Source organism: Stegostoma tigrinum, chromosome 1 (genome assembly GCF_030684315.1).
Source record: "Stegostoma tigrinum isolate sSteTig4 chromosome 1, sSteTig4.hap1, whole genome shotgun sequence".
NCBI lineage: Eukaryota > Metazoa > Chordata > Chondrichthyes > Orectolobiformes > Stegostomatidae > Stegostoma > Stegostoma tigrinum.
The window spans coordinates 4,380,926-4,400,911 of record NC_081354.1 but is presented as its reverse complement, the minus strand read 5'-3'; the positions used below and the strand labels follow the sequence as shown (position 1 = coordinate 4,400,911).

At 44.1% G+C, this 19,986-nt stretch overlaps 1 protein-coding gene across 1 annotated transcript in view; it reads right to left on the bottom strand.

The window, feature by feature from the left end:
* Positions 1–1,277: 1,277 nt before the first annotated feature.
* Positions 1,278–19,986, bottom strand: part of LOC125460038 (uncharacterized protein C4orf54-like) — a 32,321-nt gene continuing 13,612 nt past the window's right edge. The window contains exon 3 of the mRNA XM_048547104.2: positions 1,278–6,134. The gene's annotated coding sequence lies outside the window, so the exon portion shown is untranslated. The remainder of the gene's footprint in view (positions 6,135–19,986) is intronic.

Sequence of the window (19,986 nt, the reverse complement as noted above, 5' to 3'; positions counted from 1 at the left end):
AAGTTGTGGGTTCAGCAGTTTCAAGTATCGACTTGGCTTCTGTTTCTGTAGCTGTCATTCTCACCTTTCAGTTTACAGTATAACATGTTAATTCTTCAGACACCTGCTGTGAATTCTAAAACAGATGATCCCAAGCTTGGTACCTTCAATATAACTTTCACTCTGACCTGAACTGACTTCTACATTCTTATTTCAACAGAATCTGCGTTGATTGAAAGAAGCAGTGATAAGCCTCATTGCTCCCCTATGGAGGGGACAAGGGTTAGATTTATGGGACGAGGGGGGTTTGTATTCCATGATGCTCCCTCACTCCATGACTAAAATGTGCACCCCGCTCCAGCCAGCTGAAACCCTGTAGGTTTATTATGCCAAGGGGCAGCTTTCATTAATTCAGAGTGAGATGTCAACATCCAGAAGACAATCTGATTCGAGCCAGCAAACCTTCAGCCCTAGCAGCATCAGAACCGAGCCATGACCATTGCCTGGACTAGGAGCAGTTGCTGAGAGTAGCACTGAACCCAACCCTGTGCCCCTAAGCAGCTTCAACTTGTGCCTGACATTGGACTGTGCAGTGAAAACTGAAAGATTTCCTGCCTTGCTTCCTTCTCTGTCTCTATAGAAAGGGCCATTAAAGGGCTCAAGTTTAAGTGGTCTGCTTGGATCATTCTCTGCCCATGGGAATAGGGGAGATGTTCAAGGCTGGGCGGGAATGTGAGCAGACCACTCACTTCATTTTATGAGATCTTCCTATACCCCCACCCCAGCTTCAGTAAACAGCTGGATTTGGGAGGTTTAGGATTGAACAGAACGAACACCAACGCAGGTACTGTTCGGGTGATTATAACGGTAATTTATGAAATTCCTGAATGCCTGAAACAAACAAAGAGATGACTGCAGAAACTAATCGTCCCTTGATATCATGGTTATTGTGAGCTACCACATGCATCCCTGCGGTTCTTGGGGTGTAGGTACGCCCAGAGGGAGTTCGTTCCAGGATTTTGACCCAGCGACATCGAAGGAATGACGGTGATATATTTCCAAGTCGGGAGGGTGAGTGGTTCGTAGAGGAACTTGCAGGGGGTTGTGTTCCTATGTATTGCTGCCCTTGTCCATCTCAATAGTAGAGATGAGAAGTTTTGAAATGGCTGTTGAGAGTCTTGGTGAGCTGGCTGGTATTTAGTGGGCTACGTAATAGTAAATATTTTAATATATCTGATCCTAAACTCTAATCTACCAAAAAAAACATTTTAAAGGAAAAGCCATGCCACACACAACTGTTCACTGGAAAATTACATCATTTTTATTTGGCAAATCCATTACAATATTGGCCTGCACATTGCTTCCATATTTGACATTATGAAGAAATAAGAAACAGTCCTCCATTTATTAACACAGTTATAAAATACTTTCCCTATGTGCAACACTTGACTAGTGCAATTTCCTGATGAACACTGTATCTTTACAATATTTTATCCTCAGTTTTGAGGATCTTTCTCAACCTCATTTCTGTGTTCCACATTTTGCTCCGCTCCCGCTTCAACTTCACACTAATCCTGACAGCCAGCCAATGCTTCAACCAACAATTGCTCTTTTGAATTGGGATCTGTCTTCAATTCCCACAGAGCTAGATACAATAGTAACTCAGTGGTTCTTATTCAATACAGGATTCCTTTACATCTCTGTCAAACATAACTCAGACCATCTTTACACCTACTGTGAACATGCTTTTTACAATATACATCTGACATATTGAAACAGTGTAAACAGTAGACACTGTGGGTGGAACGCTTGGCTATGTGAAATTAGGTGCACGTACAATGCATGCATTACAATGTTCAGAAAACAAAAAAATTCTGGGAATCACAATGGATGAGGCAGCATCCATGGACAAACAGCAAACTGACATTTCAGGTCTAGGTGACTGTTCATTAGAGCTTGGTCAGCTTTGATGAAGAGTAGTCCAGACTCGAAGCGTTAGCTTCCTCCCTCTCCATAGGTGCTGCCTGAGCCCCTGCGATTTCAGGCATTTTTGATTTCAGTTCTGTTTTCAGCATCTGCAGTAATTTTTTCTCACAATGTTCAGTGTTGGTGCAACAGAACAGACAGAGAATACTGGAGAAACTCAGCAGGTCTGGCAGCATGTATGGACAGAGAAAGTGTTAATGTTCGAGTGCAGTCTGGACAGTCATGCTGGACTTGAAACGTTAACGCTTATTCTCTCCCCATTGATGCTGCTAGACCTGCTGAGTTTCTGCAGTAATTTCTGTTTTTGTTTGTCTCAGATTTCCGGCATCCACAGTTATGCCAATGTACATAGTGTGGCCAACCCAGGAAGGTGCCATTGACATGTACTTGACAGCAATTGAGTTACTGACCTCTCATTCAATAAAATAAGACACAATACTAACCAAGGCAATGGAAAAGGAGAAAATAATGACTCATCTGAAAATCAAATAATTTTTAACACAGTTGCAGCCTTAGCAGCTTGTGAACCCTGAATTACAGTTAACATTTCAGAACACATATTTGATACCAGACTGAAAGTGCACGCTGCAATTTCTTCAGAGCTGATTACTCTATTGCATTACAAATCTTTAGTTGTGGTATTAATCTGTAAAGAAGGGAATTAAAGATGGTCCAGTGCAGACAGCTTTCTCTTCAAAATCATTTCAGGCTCAAGAAGATTTCTCTTGCCCTGTTCCCTGGTGGATTGCCTGGAGTAAGTCAGAATGAAAGAGAATATCAAGCAGATCAGACTGTTACTCGTAAAGGACTCAGTTAATTTTCTCTCTGTTTAAACGTGGTGGATGGAAATCAGGCATGGGACTCCAGTTTGTCTTTTTCCCCGTAATTGCTGCACACAACCAATTTGAAAGATGCAGAAAAATCGCCCTTTCCCCATCCACCAAGAGTTAAGAACACATCCAGTTGTTTGGATTCACAAATGAATGGAAACTCATCAGCATCTGGCAGCCAGGTCCTGCAGGAACACCTGCTGGTGCAGTATTGTTTAAAAAATGTTACAGTAATACATTTTCATTTAAAACTACATCCTTTTATTTGCAGGAATTCCAATGGGAATGAGAATATAATTTCACGTAAACCCTGATTTAGCTCAATGGGCTCTATAATCCAAAAGGGCAAGACCACCATCTTCTGTGAGTTCATGTAGCTGGTGTTTTTTGGGGCAGAGAATGTGTTGAGACAGCAGAGACAGCATCTGAACAGACTTGTGTTGATACTGAACAATTTCCCCTTTTTCCCACTAAAATTCACACTGGCTCCTGGCTCAGTGATAGTATGAGTTACTGCAGAGCTCACCTCCTTCCTATCAAAATTAATATGATATTAGGGGTTTGCAATCTTAGAAACAGCATGCTCCAAACTTCCTGCAGATTACGAAGAAACAACGATTCTCTTTCAGGAACACGAGTGAATTTTACCCTTAATGTGTCTAAACTGGGACCTCTGATTGACACCTTCTGTGGCAACACTTTTATTTTTGATGTTGTATATATTGATGGTTAGAATGAGACTTTTGAATTTTTGACAAACCCTGGGCCAGAACCTATCCTGTTTCCAGTTTGGGAGTAACTGTTTTGGAGGTTGTTCAAACCCATCCGCGGAAATATGGGGTAATGAAATATTTCCAAACTGTATTCATTTCTCTTTAGCAATGTGGGTCATTTGAAGATACTGAGATATTGAGCAGGGTCCATGGGGTCCATATGTACACACGGACTTCATTTTCCTAGTTTGCATTGACGGTGACATTTTGAACAATCAGAAGTGAGCAAATCAACAAGTTGAGTTGGAATTTTAGAATGATGTGAAAAAATAGACTATTTGGTTCAATTTCTTTACCCTTTGACAGACCTCTCCAGTTAGTCCCAATACCCCTTCTGATCCCTCACTGACCCACAAATTAGCCCCTTCCAAGCACATTTCCTATTCCCTTTTGAAAGTCATTATTGAATTTGCTTCCATCATCCTTTCATTCTCAATTTCCCCAATTATGATGACGCACTGTACAAAAAAAATAGTTACTCATTCATTACTCTATCCACAGCCTTCAAATTTTGAAAACTTCTTTTCAATCAAATTATCATGGTTTCTCTGAACTTTTGAGCACAGCTTAAAATTTCTCACCTTTGTTTAGCATTCCAGCAAACCTCTGCTTTAATCAGATGTTCGCTAATATTAAATCAGATTTTCACTGATTGGAAAGGTTTGCTAGACAACTGCCCAAAGTTCTTGAAAATGCATTACCACCTTACTTGGGTTGCATGGCTGAGATCTTTGGTGCCTCCACACAGTACTTGCATTTCTTGTTAACACTTGTTCAGAAATCCACTCAAAGTAAAATGAATGAAATTAATCAGCAAAGGTGATTTAAGTTTTCTACGATACCTCCTCCCCTGTAGAGTGTCGGAGAAGTCTGTTCCGACATGAAACAATGAAACTGTTTTACTTTAACAGAAACTGTGCAAAAATCCCAATAATCCAACTTTCAGCACAGGCCTGCTGCAGTCATCATTAACACCACAATTAGAATGAGATCAGCAAATGCTTCAGAATTCAGTGCTTACCCCAGAGGTGACTGTTACAACTGGGCAGTGCAGGTCATTGAATACCTTTAAAACACTCATCTTAAAAAGAAGTAAAAATCTGTCTTTTTGTTGGTTCAGTAACAGATTAGTTCTGCCTGCAGTGTAGAAGTGCAATTGGTCTTGCTAGAAACCCTGAGAATTGTAGCAATTGTAAACAGGATTGACATAGCACCAGGACCTTCTATAACAAACCAGAGAGTATCATCTCCACACACCACTGAAATTAAGGAACTCGGACAGTCCTGTCCCATAAAATTACAAGTCACCTCTCACTAGATTATGCCTGTTATTTGCTCCTGAATTTAGTTGAAAGCACCACTCAGAATTCCTGATGTTAGGGTGCAGAATCTGACTGATGGTAGTAGGGTGCAACAATCAGATTTTTGATGTTTACGTTTCCGCCAGGGCACCCAAGGGACATGCTTCAGGAAACAGCAAGCGCATGTTGCCAGATTTCCCATTTGTTAATTTTAAAGAATATTTTGGAAATGCACCCCGATGGTGAGACTCCATTGTGCAATAGCCATGAATAATGTTGGTCATATAATGTGTAATTGGCTGATACTATGCCAGAGCATATGAAATAAAATGCAAAGAGCTGCAAGTTGTAACTATCATTATAGGTAACGGTCATTACCACCTTCAGGTCTATACTCCATCTGGTATTAGTTAACCAATGGATGTACTTACAATAACTAACAGTTACAGAGCGAATATGGAGCACTTCAAGGAACCATCTGCTTTACTTTATTCAAGTCTTCGCTTTGCTTAAAAAAAAGTAGTCAGGCTAAATCACATTCACCTGCATTGCTACTGTCACAAAATCACAGGGAAACAGCCATCTAGACCTACCAGGAGTCAGAAAGTTTGAATCAAATAAAACATGAAATCTAAAACCAGGACAAACTATTCTGTTGGTTAGATACTTTTTTTTTGCTTTGCACAGCTCTATTACAAGAGGCTTTTGCAGCTTAAACCTTTAATAAAGTTTGAATTGAGGTATGTAACAGATGGATTGGCTGCACACTTGGTAATATTATCCTTCACTGAATGACCTATGTCACAGTTCATTAGAGAGAAAGTTAGGGCTTGCTTGTGAATAATATTTTCTTGAGTGCTCTGGCTCAAATTCAAACAGGGTCACTGAATTATTCCTCAATGCCTCAAAGTCAAATATTAGTTTATCTGTGACTCATTGCTATCAACTCTTCCACCATCAAAGTGCTGTCATGCACAAGATTCACTACAATGACAAACCAGTTATCATCTTTAATATTGAAATGATGAGCAGATGCACAGTCGTCTAGTGTTGTCAGTAGTTAAAATTAAAGGGCATTGAATGCTCTGGCATAAAATATTTATACATGCTGCCAAATAAATGTCGCTTGTTTCTTTGAATAGTAAAGAACTTATATTAAACACGCACAACTACATTTGAGAACAGGAAAATCCTAAGGAAGTTTTAAGAAGTTGTTTTGCATTATAAAGCAGTCTTCATACAACATTCTTCAGTCACGTCTCCTCCTGAATAAATACAGATAATATCAGAATTAGTCTCATATTTTACATTGTTTTATTTATGTTTGAAAATGCATCTTAACCGCTATAAATAAGACAAAGCAATCTATTTATACTTTATGGTTAATTATAGAAAGTACCTGTTTGGAAGTCTATACAATCATGGAAGCTATTCAGCACAGATGGAAGCCATTCAGCCCAGTGTGCATGTGCTGGCTCATTGAAAGAACTTCCTGATTAAACCTCATTCTCCCTGCTTTATCCTCAAAACTTTGAACATTTTTCCAAGTGCTTATCCAATTCACCAAAGTTCCTACTGAATCTGATTACTTCACCCTTTCAGGCAGCGTGTTCCAGATCAGAATAACTTACTGAGGAAAAAAGAAAAATCTGATTCTCTCTCCCCTCAGGATCTTTTGCCAATTACCGCAAATTTGCAAAACAAAAGCAAAACACTGCGGATACAGGAAACCTGAAATAAAAATAAACCAAAAGTGCTGTTAGAATCTGGCAGCGTCTGTGGAGAGGAACAGAGTTAATTCTGAGCCCAACCAAACTCTTCTTCAAACCTCAGCAAATGAACAAACTATTGGTCTTGCATCACTACCTGTGTTTTTCTCTCCACAAATGCTGCAGAGCCACTGAGTTTCTCCAGCACTTATCAACTTTATTACCCTCAATCTGTATTCTCTGAATCCCTTGCCAATGGAAATGCTTTCTCCCTGTTAAATCGATCAAAATCCCGCAATAATCTTGAAGCCTGTCTTAAATCTCTCCCAAGATAACAAAGTGTTCATCCAGTTACATATTTTGCTATCTTAAATCTCTCCCAAACTTCCTTTGCACTCAGGCAAGCAATCCCAGCTTTTGTGGCCTCTTCACATCACAGAAATCTCTCATTTCTAAAACCATTCAAGTGCCCTCTCTTCAATGCCTTAACACTGCTTCTCAATTGTGGCCAGAGATAATGGGAACTGCAGATGCAGGAGAATCCAAGATAACAACATGTGGGGCTGGATGAACACAGCAGGCCAAAGAATAGGTGAAAGGAAGAACAGGTTAGGCAGGCAGGAACCAGCCCAGCTCGTCCCCGCCTGCCTAACCTGTTCTTCCTCTCACCTATCCCTTCCTCCCACCTCAAGCCGCACCTCCATTTCCTACCTACTAACCTCATTCCGCCCCCCTTGACCTGTCCGTCTTCCCTGGACTGACCTATCCCCTCCCTACCTCCCCACCCATACTCTCCTCTCCACCTATCTTCTCCTCTATCCATCTTCGGTCTGCCTCCCCCTCTCTCCCTATCTATTTCAGAACCCTTTCCCCATCCCCCTTTTCTGATGAAGGGTCTAGGCCTGAAACATCAGCTTTTGTGCTCCTGAGATGCTGCTGGGCCTGCTGTGTTCATCCAGCCCCACACTTTGTTATCCTCAATTGTGGCGTCCAGATTTAAATGCAAGAGGCTAACTGTGGTGTAAGCAACATGCTATATATAATTAGCACATCTGATTTACTTTAGTATTCTATTTACAAAGTACAGAGAACCATATACTTATATTTTTCTAAACAACACAGCCATGTCAATTTGTCCTGTCACCTTTTGGAACCTCTGCATATTTTGATCATTTACGTCTAGGAGATTCTGTCTTAATTTCTTTCTTTCTTGTCTTCTCTATTGATTTTGATCTTCTCAACTGATTTTTGTAGGTTACAGAACAAAAAGAGGTCATTTGACTCTGTATCTGTGCTAGCTTTCTGGAACAGCAATTCACCTAGTTCCCTCCCACACCCTTACCCCATAATCTTGAAAATTTATCCTCCTGTCACTTGAAATCTCTGCTTCTCTTTGCTGCTATCTTTGATTGTGGTCAACATGAAGAGTGACCTTTATCAGGAAGATGAGTAAGTCCATTAAATAGTGAGCTATCATCAACATGTGGGAAGCCACGAGCTGGCAGAGACCTGGGTTCCCATGGCAAAGTAAACAAAACTCACTCCATTTCTGGCAGCAGATCAACATAGTGGTGATGGGGAATTTAGACACATAACAAAGCTTCTGCATTCTCTAACCCCAAACCCTGAGAAATCTGACAAGTTGGGTTTTCAAAATTTCTACCTGAGTTGATCTTGTTGATTGTCTGTTATAGAAAACTTCCACTTTTCATCCCCACAATCTTACAGGGCTGGGGTGATGGGAATGGGTTGGTGGGCATGAGGGTGGGATTGGGGAGGGGTGGCGATGAATGTTTGAAGCAACTTTTAAGGTCGGGCACAAGGTGAACTCTCAACGTTTCACCCGAGCAGTGAAAAGGAGTTGTGTTGATGTAGTTTAGGCAGCCTAGTGACAGACAGTTCCTATCTCTGAGCCAACAGCTAATGCCGAAACCAGACTAGCTGGGTGAGGAAGGAGCATTCGTTATCCAGCTGAACATGCTGACTGTAGCCCACTAATCCTGGCTACACTTTGCAACTTTTGCTGCAAACGGGAGAACACACAACAATGAAACAGGCAGGCTCACTGAGCAATTACAAGACAGAGGTAGGTAGATTTTTGATTAACAAGGCAGTCGATGACTATCAGAGGATGGGCAGGAATGTGATGATGAGGGCACAAATGATCAGCCGTGAACTTCTCTGAATGACTGAGCAAGCCTGAGGGGCTGAAGGGCCTGTTCTTGCCCCTAATTATTGTGTTTCACGTAATCAAAGAGAGGCATAATCTTGAGGAACATGTCTCATTGTGTGCACATTACCAGCCACCACCGTGAACATTTTTTTGATCCACTTGGATGTGGGAGTCACTGTCTGGGTCCAGTGTTTATTGCCCTAGTTGCCCTTGTGAAGGTGGGGGTGAGGTGCCTTATTGAACCACCAAGTCCATGTACTGTAGGTAGACCTACGATGCCCTTAGGGAGGGAATTCCAGGATTTTGATCCAGTGACAGTGAAGGAATGGTGATATATTTCTAAGTCAGGGTGGTGACTGGCTTGGAGGCTAATTTGCAGGGGATGGTGTTCCCATATATCTGCTGGTTTTCTCCTTTGAGACGGAGGTGGTTGTGGGTTTGGAACATGCTGTCTAAGGATAATTGATTAATTCAACAACTTTAGATTGTAAGCATCCCTCCCATTGTTTCAGGTGGGGACTGATGATGATTCTGCTCTAAATATTTATGTCTTCTGGCCCTACCCTTTGTTTCTTTAACTGTCCCATTATCATCTCCTTTCCAGTTTTACTGAAGGAAAATACACATTTTGCCAAAGATTACAAAGTGTGGAGCTGGAGAATCCGAGATATCAAAGCGTGGAGCTGGATGAACACAGCAAGCCAAGCAGCATCTTAGGAGCACAAAAGCTGACGTTTCGGGCCTAGAGCCTTTATCAGAAAGCCTGAAACATCAGCTTTTCTGCTCCTAAGATGCTGCTTGGCCTGCTGTGTTGACCCAGCTCCACACTTTGTTAGCTAAATGGTGTATTTTCCATGACAATGTCACTACCAATCAGAGTCTAAATCACCAAACAATCAGCACTCTCTTCCCGTACAATACAAAGTGTGATTTCCTTTAAAAATTTGCATCCTTGCAAATGTCCTGATAAGTACAAGAAACAAGCCTCATCAAAATGTTTTTTCAGCAATATTCGAGATCTGTACTATCAAATGGTTATCCTTTTATGTCTTTCACCATGATCCCTTTTGGTTTTTAATGGCTCCTTCCCTCCCCTCCCCACTTTTCCCGATTTCCAAACTCATTTATGAAATGTTCAGTCTCCACCCTTTCCCAGATCTGAAAGACCATTGACCTGAAGCGGTAACTCTGTTCCTGCCTCCCCACAGACGCTACTGAGTGACGTCTCCAGCAATTTTCGGTTCCGAATTTCAAATTTGCAACAACCTCAGTATTTCACTTTTGTTTAATGTAAGCTTCCACAGCCCCACAACTTTTTGATGGTCCTGCACTGCTCCCACTACAGTACGGACTGCATTCTCAATCTTATCCCTCCGTCATTTCCTCCCCTGCACTGGGCCCAAAGTCAGCATTTTCCAAACGATCTTCATCCCTGAAAATTAATGTGACCCTGGATGCTAGCAAAAGCAACATTCATTACATAATTATTAAAGGTCACATATTACGGATCAAGATATGATAAAATATTGTAAAAATATGAAAATCTGCATTTTAAAGCACTTTGTAAACATGTTATTTTTAAGGTGAGGGGAGAAAGAATTAAAAAAGACAAGGGGGCAAACAGTGGTTTGAGGAAGTGGTGGATGTGCGTAGAGTAACAACATTTAAAAGACATTTGGATAAGTGCTTGAATAAGAATTGTTTGGAGGGAATGGGTCAGGAGGTGGCAGGTGGGACTAGTTTAGTTTGGGATAATGGTTGGCATGGGCTGGTCGGTCCGAAGGGTCTGTTTCCGTGCTGTATGACTCGATGTTGATTGATTGGCATATCCCTGGTGATGGCAGCTCCCCTGTCCCACAGGCTATTATAAATAGCATCTCCCCCACTTCCCTACTCCCTTCCCTCCGCATGGAGCAGGCGGTATTTAAATGAAGTCACAGATGTCAGGGACCGCAGTGCCATCTGGGCAGTCAGAAGGATGTGCGCCTGAGCCTGACTCCAGACTCATGAGCCCATAATCGCCACACAATGGTACAGAGAGGCTATTTGGTCCATCATTGCCAGGTTGGTACTCACTCTTCCCTGACTAAAATCCAACCGTCCCATCTTCACAGAGAGATGCCAGCACAGGAGGAGGGGGTTCATGGTTAGGTACCATTTTGCCTGTGCTGGAATTGGGCGCATGGTCAGGCTGAGAGCGAGACCCAGGAGAGTTTGGTTATCTTACTGACTAAAAGATGCAAGCCTCACGATGACTCAACGGAGAATTTAATGTACAAATGCTCCAGTGAACATATCTGAGGTCTCTCTCCCAGCCCCCACCCCAACCTCCTCACTCCTGCTGTTTCAGCAGAGGTGTTAATCAGTTTAAAATAAGCTATGACCCAGCAAGAGTTTCTTCTGCCTGGGCAGCTGCTGTTGTAACCAGAGTGAACAGGATCCTACGTACCAGTATCCACACAGATTGTGTGGAGTCTCAGGCATGTGACCAACACCCTTCTGAGGGAATAGATTCTGAACAAAACACAATGGAAAGCTTTGACTCACTTACAGATGGAGATTAAAATTCCAAAGGGATTGGCGAGGGAGGGCCAGTGACGCTGATCACACTTTATCTAAGCATCTCATATCTTGCCTCAGGCAGTGTCCCCCTCTGTTTCTGTAAAAGGGTGCAGAGTGGCTCAAATAGGCACAACTTTCCCTGTGCTAGAGTAGAACAACTAACACGTTCCAACAGGATTGCAAGGGGATTCCTGAGACTACGGAGACCAGAACAGCATGTACAGCAAGGTCACAGGGTAGCTCTTGTTATTTTTAAATTCATTCATAGGAGACGAGGCATTGCTGGTGAGGCTAATATTTATTGCCCATTCCTAACTAACCAGAGGACAGTTAAAAGCCAACCACATTGCTGTGGGTCTGGAATCACATGTAGGCCAGACCAGGTAAGGGCAGCAGATTTTCATTCCCTGAAGACATTAGTGAGTCAGATGGGATTTTCCACAACAATCAAGAATGGATTCACAGTCATTATTAGACTCTCAATTTTTATTGAATTCAAATCCGACCATGTGCTGTGGCAGGATTCAAACCCGGGCCTCCAGAACATTAGAGATAATAAAGTGTGAGGCTGGATGAACACAGCAGGCCAAGCAGCATCTCAGGAGCACAAAAGCTGACGTTTCGGGCCTAGACCCTTCATCAGAGAGGGGGATGGGGGGAGGGAACTGGAATAAATAGGGAGAGAGGGGGAGGCGGACCGAACATGGAGAGAAAAGAAGATAGGTGGAGAGGAGAGTATAGGTGGGGAGGTAGGGAGGGGATAGGTCAGTCCAGGGAAGACGGACAGGTCAAGGAGGTGGGATGAGGTTAGTAGGTAGGAGATGGAGGTGCGGCTTGGGGTGGGAGGAAGGGGTGGGTGAGAGGAAGAACAGGTTAGGGAGGCAGAGACAGGTTGGACTGGTTTTGGGATGCAGTGGGTGGAGGGGAAGAGCTGGGCTGGTTGTGTGGTGCAGTGGGGGGAGGGGGCGAACTGGGCTGGTTTTGGGATGTGGTGGGGGAAGGGGAGATTTTGAAACTGGTGAAGTCCACATTGATACCATTGGGCTGCAGGGTTCCCAAGCGGAATATGAGTTGCTGTTCCTGCAACCTTCAGGCGGCATCATTGTGGCACTGCAGGAGGCCCATGATGGACATGTCATCTAAAGAATGGGAGGGGGAGTGGAAATAGTTTGCGACTGGGAGGTGCAGTTGTTTATTGCGAACCAAGCGGAGGTGTTCTGCAAAGCGGTCCCCAAGCCTCCGCTTGGTTTCCCCAATGTAGAGGAAGCCACACTGGGTACAATGGATGCAGTATACCACATTGGCAGATGTGCAGGTGAACCTCTGCTTAATATGAAAAGTCATCTTGGGGCCTGGGGTAGGGGTGAGGGAAGAGGTGTGGGGGCAAGTGTAGCATTTCCTGCGGTTGCAGGGGAAGGTGCCGGGTGTGGTGGGGTGGGAGGGCAGTGTGGAGCGAACAAGGGAGTCACGGAAAGAGTGGTCTCTCCGGAAAGCAGACAAGGGTGGGGATGGAAAAATGTCTTGGTGGTGGGGTCGGATTGTAGATGGCGGAAATGTCGGAGGATGATGCATTGTATCCGGAGGTTGGTGGGGCGGTGTGTGAGAACGAGGGGGATTCTCTTTGGGCGGTTGTGGCGGGGGCGAGTGTGAGAGATGTGTTGCGGGAAATGCGGGAGACGCGGACAAGGGCGTTCTCGACCACTGTCGGGGGAAAGTTGCAGTCCTTAAAGAACTTGGACATCTGGGATGTGCGGGAGTGGACTCCACACTGCCCTCCCACCACACCCGGCACCTTCCTCTGCAACCGCAGGAAATGCTACACTTGCCCCCACACCTCCTCCCTCACCCCTATCCCAGGCCCCAAGCTGACTTTCCATATTAAGCAGAGGTTCACCTGCACATCTGCCAATGTGGTATACTGCATCCATTGTACCCGGTGTGGCTTCCTCTACATTGGGGAAACCAAGCGGAGGCTTGGGGACCGCTTTGCAGAACACCTCCGCTCGGTTCGCAATAAACAACTGCACCTCCCAGTCGCAAACTATTTCCACTCCCCCTCCCATTCTTTAGATGACATGTCCATCATGGGCCTCCTGCAGTGCCACAATGATGCCACCTGAAGGTTGCAGGAACAGCAACTCATATTCCCCTTGGGAACCCTGCAGCCCAATGGTATCAATGTGGACTTTACCAGCTTCAAAATCTCCCCTTCCCCCACCACATCCCAAAACCAGCCCAGTTTGTCCCCTCCCCCCACTGCACCACACAACCAGCCCAGCTCTTCCCCTCCACCCACTGCATCCCAAAACCAGTCCAACCTGTCTCTGCTTTCCTAACCTGTTCTTCCTCTCACCAACCCCTTCCTCCCACCCCAAGCCGCACCTCCATCTCCTACCTACTAACCTCATCCCACCTCCTTGACCTGTCCGTCTTCCCTGGACTGACCTATCCCCTCCTTATCTCCCCACCTATACTCTCCTCTCCACCTATCTTCTTTTCTCTCCATCTTTGGTCTGCCTCCCCCTCTCTCCCTATTTATTCCAGAACCCTCACCCCATCCCCCTCTCTGATGAAGGGTCTAGGCCCGAAACGTCAGCTTTTGTGCTCCTGAGATGCTGCTGGGCCTGCTGTGTTCATCCTGCCTCACATTTTATTATCTTGGATTCTCCAGCATCTGCAGTTCCCATTATTACTCTCCAGAACATTACGTGGGTCTCTGGATTAACAGTCTAAGCAATAATGCCACTCGGCCATCGCCTCCCCGCTTAACACCAAGTCTAGAGTAAATGCCAGAAGGAGAAAAAGGGTGGAACTTTGGAGGGTGGGCTATAAAAGTATAACAGTGGATGTCCATTGCAGCCTGAGCCACATCTCTAAAGATTTGTCTATGATCTCAAGCTTCTAACTCATTCTGATACTGTTGTGTCGAGTTGCTTACAGTTGGACAGGAATTATATTCCACCTCCCCATTGGTCTACAGGTGTGTTCTACACTTTCCAAGCCCAAGCACCAGTTCCAGAATAGGTAGGAAATTAGGAAACAAAGGCAAAAGAAAAACATACAAAAAGACACAAGCACCATAGAGGGACGTAAGAAGTGATGTATAGGCTTTGGAAGTAGCTCAGAGAAAGTTCAAATGGTTGAATCCCTGGTTATCATATAAGGAGAGGTTGAGAAGGTTGGGCCAATACAGAATTTGAACGTTGCTGGAAAAATGCACATTTAATATCAAACTTTTTACCTTGAACTCATTACAATTCACAAGAATATCCATTTAATACATAAGCTAACAGTTATACTCCATGAGAGCAGAGTACTGATTATTTGGAAAGTGGATTCTATCTGATAGAGGTGTTGCCATGGAGAACGCACCATTAATACTGATTGACGGTTAACTGCCAAGTTTGTTTAAATTTTAAATCAGGCAGGTTGGGACTGATTCGTCTAGGCATTGACCTAAGAAATGGTGCAGCAAATGACTGTCATCTAATTTGTCGAGTTAAAACAGATTCAGTTCATGAACATGTTATTTCTGTTTGCAAAGAATAGAGCTGAATATATTAAAATATGTAGCTTCCAGTATATACAAATTCAACACACTGTGGGCCTGACTGACACACACAACTTTCGATGCCAGTGTGATATCAAGTAGGTAGGCTGTACTTCTCAAAGACCAGCCATCCTGTCAACTGCATATTGCTCTTTGCAACAAGTAAGGTACTGACTGTACTGATATTCAGGATTATACAAAGTCAACATGAACTTATGAAAAAGAAATGATGCCAGATCTCCTGGAGTTCTTTGGGCTCATAACTAGTAGAACAGAGAGAGATGCCGAGATGTGTTATATTTGGATTTTCAGAGAGCTTTTGATAAAGCTTCCACATTAGTGGTCTGCCGGCAAAATCAAAGCTCATGAGATTCAGGGTAATGTACTGGCATGGTTAACAGACAGGAGACAGCAGAAATAGATGGGTCAGTTTTGCAGTGTAAGACAATGACAAGCGGGGTAGCACAAGGATAAGCACATGGAGTCCAGTTATTCACAATATATATTGGGTGTGGATGAGGAAGCCAGTTGTAGTGTTTCCAAGTTTGCTGATGGCACCGATCTAGGTGAGGTTGTGTGTTGTGAAGAGGACATAAAGAAACTTCAGGATGATTTGGACAAGTTGAGTGAGTGGACAAATGTACGGCAGATGCAGTATCTAACAGAGTCATAGAGATGGTGTGAAGTTGTTCATTTCGTTAGGAAATACAGAATGGTAAGGTTGATTTAAATGATGACAGATTAGGAAATGCTGATTGTCAAGGGTACTCTGGTGTTTTTGTCCACCAGACACTGAAAACAAGCATGCAGACGCAGCGAGCAGTCAGGAAGGCAAATAGCACAATGGTCTTCATTACAAAAGGGTTTAAGTACTGGAGCAAGGAAGCCTTAACTACAGCTGTACAGAGTTGACACCAGGTGTACTCATTACCTTAGAAAAGAAATACTTGTCATACACGGAGCACAGCAAAGACTGATTCCTGAGATGACAGGTTTGTTTTATGAGCAGAGTGTGGGACAACTGGACCTGAAATCACTAGAGTTTAGAAAAACAAGAAGGAATCTAATTGAAGCATATAAAACCATGCCAGGGCTGGACAGCCTGGATGCAGGGCTAATGTCTCCCATTGCTGGGGTGTTCTAGAACAAGAGATCAGGGTATCAGGATACAGGGAAGCTATTCCAGGCTGAGATTAGAAAGATTTCTTCACTCAGAGCGTGGTGACTCTATGGAATTCTCTGCTACAGAGGGCTGTGGGGGTGAAGTCACTGAATATATTTAAGAATGAAATAGAAATCTAAAGGTGAAAGGTGTCAGGGATTATGTGGAGACAGTGAAAATATAATGTTGAGATACAGTATCAATCAAAATCATGTTGAATGCTAGAATGGGCTCAATGGGGTGAATGGTCTACTTCTGTTCCTGTTTTCTGTCTTTTTCCAACCAGGCTTTGTGGTTCTCTACCTTTGACAGCAGTGGAGTATGGATCGTTGATAATATTCAAGGTTGAAATCAATGCAATTCTGAATTAAAGTAGAGACATGGGTTATGGGCTGCAGACTGGAAATGTGTAGAAGAATAGTAGTGTAGTTTTGAGGGGCTGAATGGCCTAATCCTATTTTTAGAGTCATTGAGCTGTACAGCATAGAAACTGACCCTTCGGTCCAACTCATCCATGGTGACCAGCTATTCTTAATTAATTTAGTCCCATTTGCCATCATTTGGCCCACATCCATCTAAACCCTTCCTATTCATTTACTTTACATACGCCTTTTAAATGCTGTAATTATACTAGCCTCCCCCGCTTCCTCTGGCAGCTCATTCCATACAGAACGAATCTCTGCATATAAAAAGTTGCCTCTTAGATCCCTTTTAAATCTTTCCCCTCTCACCTTAAACCTATGCCCTCTAGTTTTGGACTCCCGCATCCTCAGGAAAATACCTTGTCTATTTAGCTATCCACGCCCCTCATGATTTAACAAATCTCTACAAGGTCAAAATGTGAAGCTGGATGAACACAGCAGGCCAAGCAGCATCTCAGGAGCACAAAAGCTGGAGATAATGGGAACTGCAGATACTGGAGAATCCAAGATAATAAAGTGTGAAGCTGGATGAACACAGCAGGCCAAGCAGCATCTCAGGAGCACAAAAGCTGGAGATAATGGGAACTGCAGATGCTGGAGAATCCAAGATAATAAAGTGTGAAGCTGGATGAACACAGCAGGCCAAGCAGCATCTTAGGAGCACAAAAGCTTTTCTGCTCCTGAGATGCTGCTTGGCCTGCTGTGTTCATCCAGCTTCACACTTTATTATCTAGGGGGATTGTGGAGCTGGGAGGGGACAGTTTACTCCTCCTGCTCCTAGATTACAAGTTAACAATGTATTTTACTCAGTTACCATTTCAAATTATCTGCTGGTGGTTCAGGGTTAGGCTCATTGATAAATACAAGCTTTTGCCAAAATATCCGTGGAAGTGGCATAAATTTCAGAATGAGTCACCTGGTGGCTACAGCATGTAACTACACCGTGACAAGTAACAAACCAAAACTGAATGAAACACATTGACACAGCAATTTATATTGGTTGGTTGTTGAGAAGCCTGTACAACTAAACATTATAACAAAGAAAACGAAGCTTGTTAGAACGTAAGAAATAGGAGAAGCATGAGGCCATTTAGCTTCCTGAACCTGCTTCAGTGTCGGTAAGATTATGGCTCAGAGATAATGGGAACTGCAGATGCTGGAGATTCCAAGATAATAAAATGTGAGGCTGGATGAACACAGCAGGCCAAGCAGCATCTCAGGAGCACAAAAGCTGACGTTTCGGGCCTAGACCCTTCATCAGAGAGGGGGATGGGGGGAGGGAACTGGAATAAATAGGGAGAGAGGGGGAGGCGGACCGAAGATGGAGAGTAAAGAAGATAGGTGGAGAGGGTGTAGGTGGGGAGGTAGGGAGGGGATAGGTCAGTCCAGGGAAGACGGACAGGTCAAGGAGGTGGGATGAGGTTAGTAGGTAGCTGGGGGTGCGGCTTGGGGTGGGAGGAAGGGATGGGTGAGAGGAAGAACCGGTTAGGGAGGCAGAGACAGGTTGGACTGGTTTTGGGATGCAGTGGGTGGGTGGGAAGAGCTGGGCTGGTTGTGTGGTGCAGTGGGAGGAGGGGATGAACTGGGCTGGTTTAGGGATGCAGTAGGGGAAGGGGAGATTTTGAAACTGGTGAAGTCCACATTGATACCATATGGCTGCAGGGTTCCCAGGCGGAATATGAGTTGCTGTTCCTGCAACCTTCGGGTGGCATCATTGTGGCAGTGCAGGAGGCCCATGATGGACATGTCATGATGGACATTTGCAGAACACCTCCGCTCAGTTCGCAACAAACAACTGCACCTCCCAGTCGCAAACCATTTCCACTCCCCCTCCCATTCTCTTGATGACATGTCCATCATGGGCCTCCTGCACTGCCACAATGATGCCACCCGAAGGTTGCAGGAACAGCAACTCATATTCCGCCTGGGAACCCTGCAGCCATATGGTATCAATGTGGACTTCACCAGTTTCAAAATCTCCCCTTCCCCCACTGCATCCCTAAACCAGCCCAGTTCATCCCCTCCCCCCACTGCACCACACAACCAGCCCAGCTCTTCCCCCCCCACCCACTGCATCCCAAAACCAGTCCAACCTGTCTCTGCCTCCCTAACCGGTTCTTCCTCTCACCCATCCCTTCCTCCCACCCCAAGCCGCACCCCCAGCTACCTACTAACCTCATCCCACCTCCTTGACCTGTCCGTCTTCCCTGGACTGACCTATCCCCTCCCTACCTCCCCACCTACACCCTCTCCACCTATCTTCTTTACTCTCCATCTTCGGTCCGCCTCCCCCTCTCTCCCTATTTATTCCAGTTCCCTCTCCCCATCCCCCTCTCTGATGAAGGGTCTAGGCCCGAAACGTCAGCTTTTGTGCTCCTGAGATGCTGCTTGGCCTGCTGTGTTCATCCAGCCTCACATTTTATTATCTTGGTAAGATTATGGCTGATGTGTTTGTGGTCTCAACTACACTTTCTTGCCAATTGCCTGCAAGCTTTGACTCCCTCCTCAGTCAAAAAACAGTTTAGCTTCTCCTTGAATAAAGGGAATGACCCAGCCACGGCTGCTGCCTGGGGAAGAGAATTCAAATACTAACAGATGGCTGAGAAAAGAAACTCCTCCTCACCTCCATTTTAAGTGGTCAACCATTATTTTGAAACCGTGGGCTTCTCGTTCTCAATGTCCCCATGAAGCAAAACATTCTCTCTGCATCCTTTCATTGGTTGAGTTATTAGTGTTTACAGAACCATGTGGTAGTTGGAATTAAGATACAGATCACCCATGATCACAAGTGAATGGTAGAATAAGGGAATGAATGGACTCCTATTCATAATTTAAGTTATTTAAACAAATTCATAAATCAAAGGATTATAATAAACAGCTTAAAAATACTGAAAGTGTGAAAAATCTTGCATTTATATAGCACCATTCACACCCTTGGGATATCCTAATTGTTTGCCTTTGCTTTGAGAGATCTTGGTTAAAGAAGGCGAGGAAGTTAAGTTTCATTTACATGTACTCTAGGTGGGCTCCACCTGGGGTGTTCCCACCTGAAGACACCACTCTTTAGAAAGGTCACACTCCTAACTGATACTGCAGTGCAGATATGTCAGATTGTTTTCAGGGTTTAGGGTGTTAAGTTATAAGGACAGGTTGCATAGAATTGGCTTGCATTGCCTTAAAGATAAAAGAGTCTGGGCTGATCTAGCTGAAGTACATAACACTAAAAAATTTGATGAGATACATGGAGAGAAGCCATCTCCACAAGGTGAGGAGAAGAGGCTTTTGTGGCTGAGCGAGGATGGCCTTGAGTGTGGGGTGGTCTACAACAATGTTGCAGAACATAGATGACAGAGACAGGGTTTCCGAGGTGATGTCAGAAAGCATGTTTCATCGAGTAGATGCAAGAAGATGTTTCCACTTGTGTGGGATATCACAACGAGGGCTAGAATTGTAAGATAATCATTAAAAAAAAGGACAGAAAGTTGAGGGGAATCTTCTTTGTTAAGTGTGGTGAGAAGGTGTAACTCTATGCCAGAAGG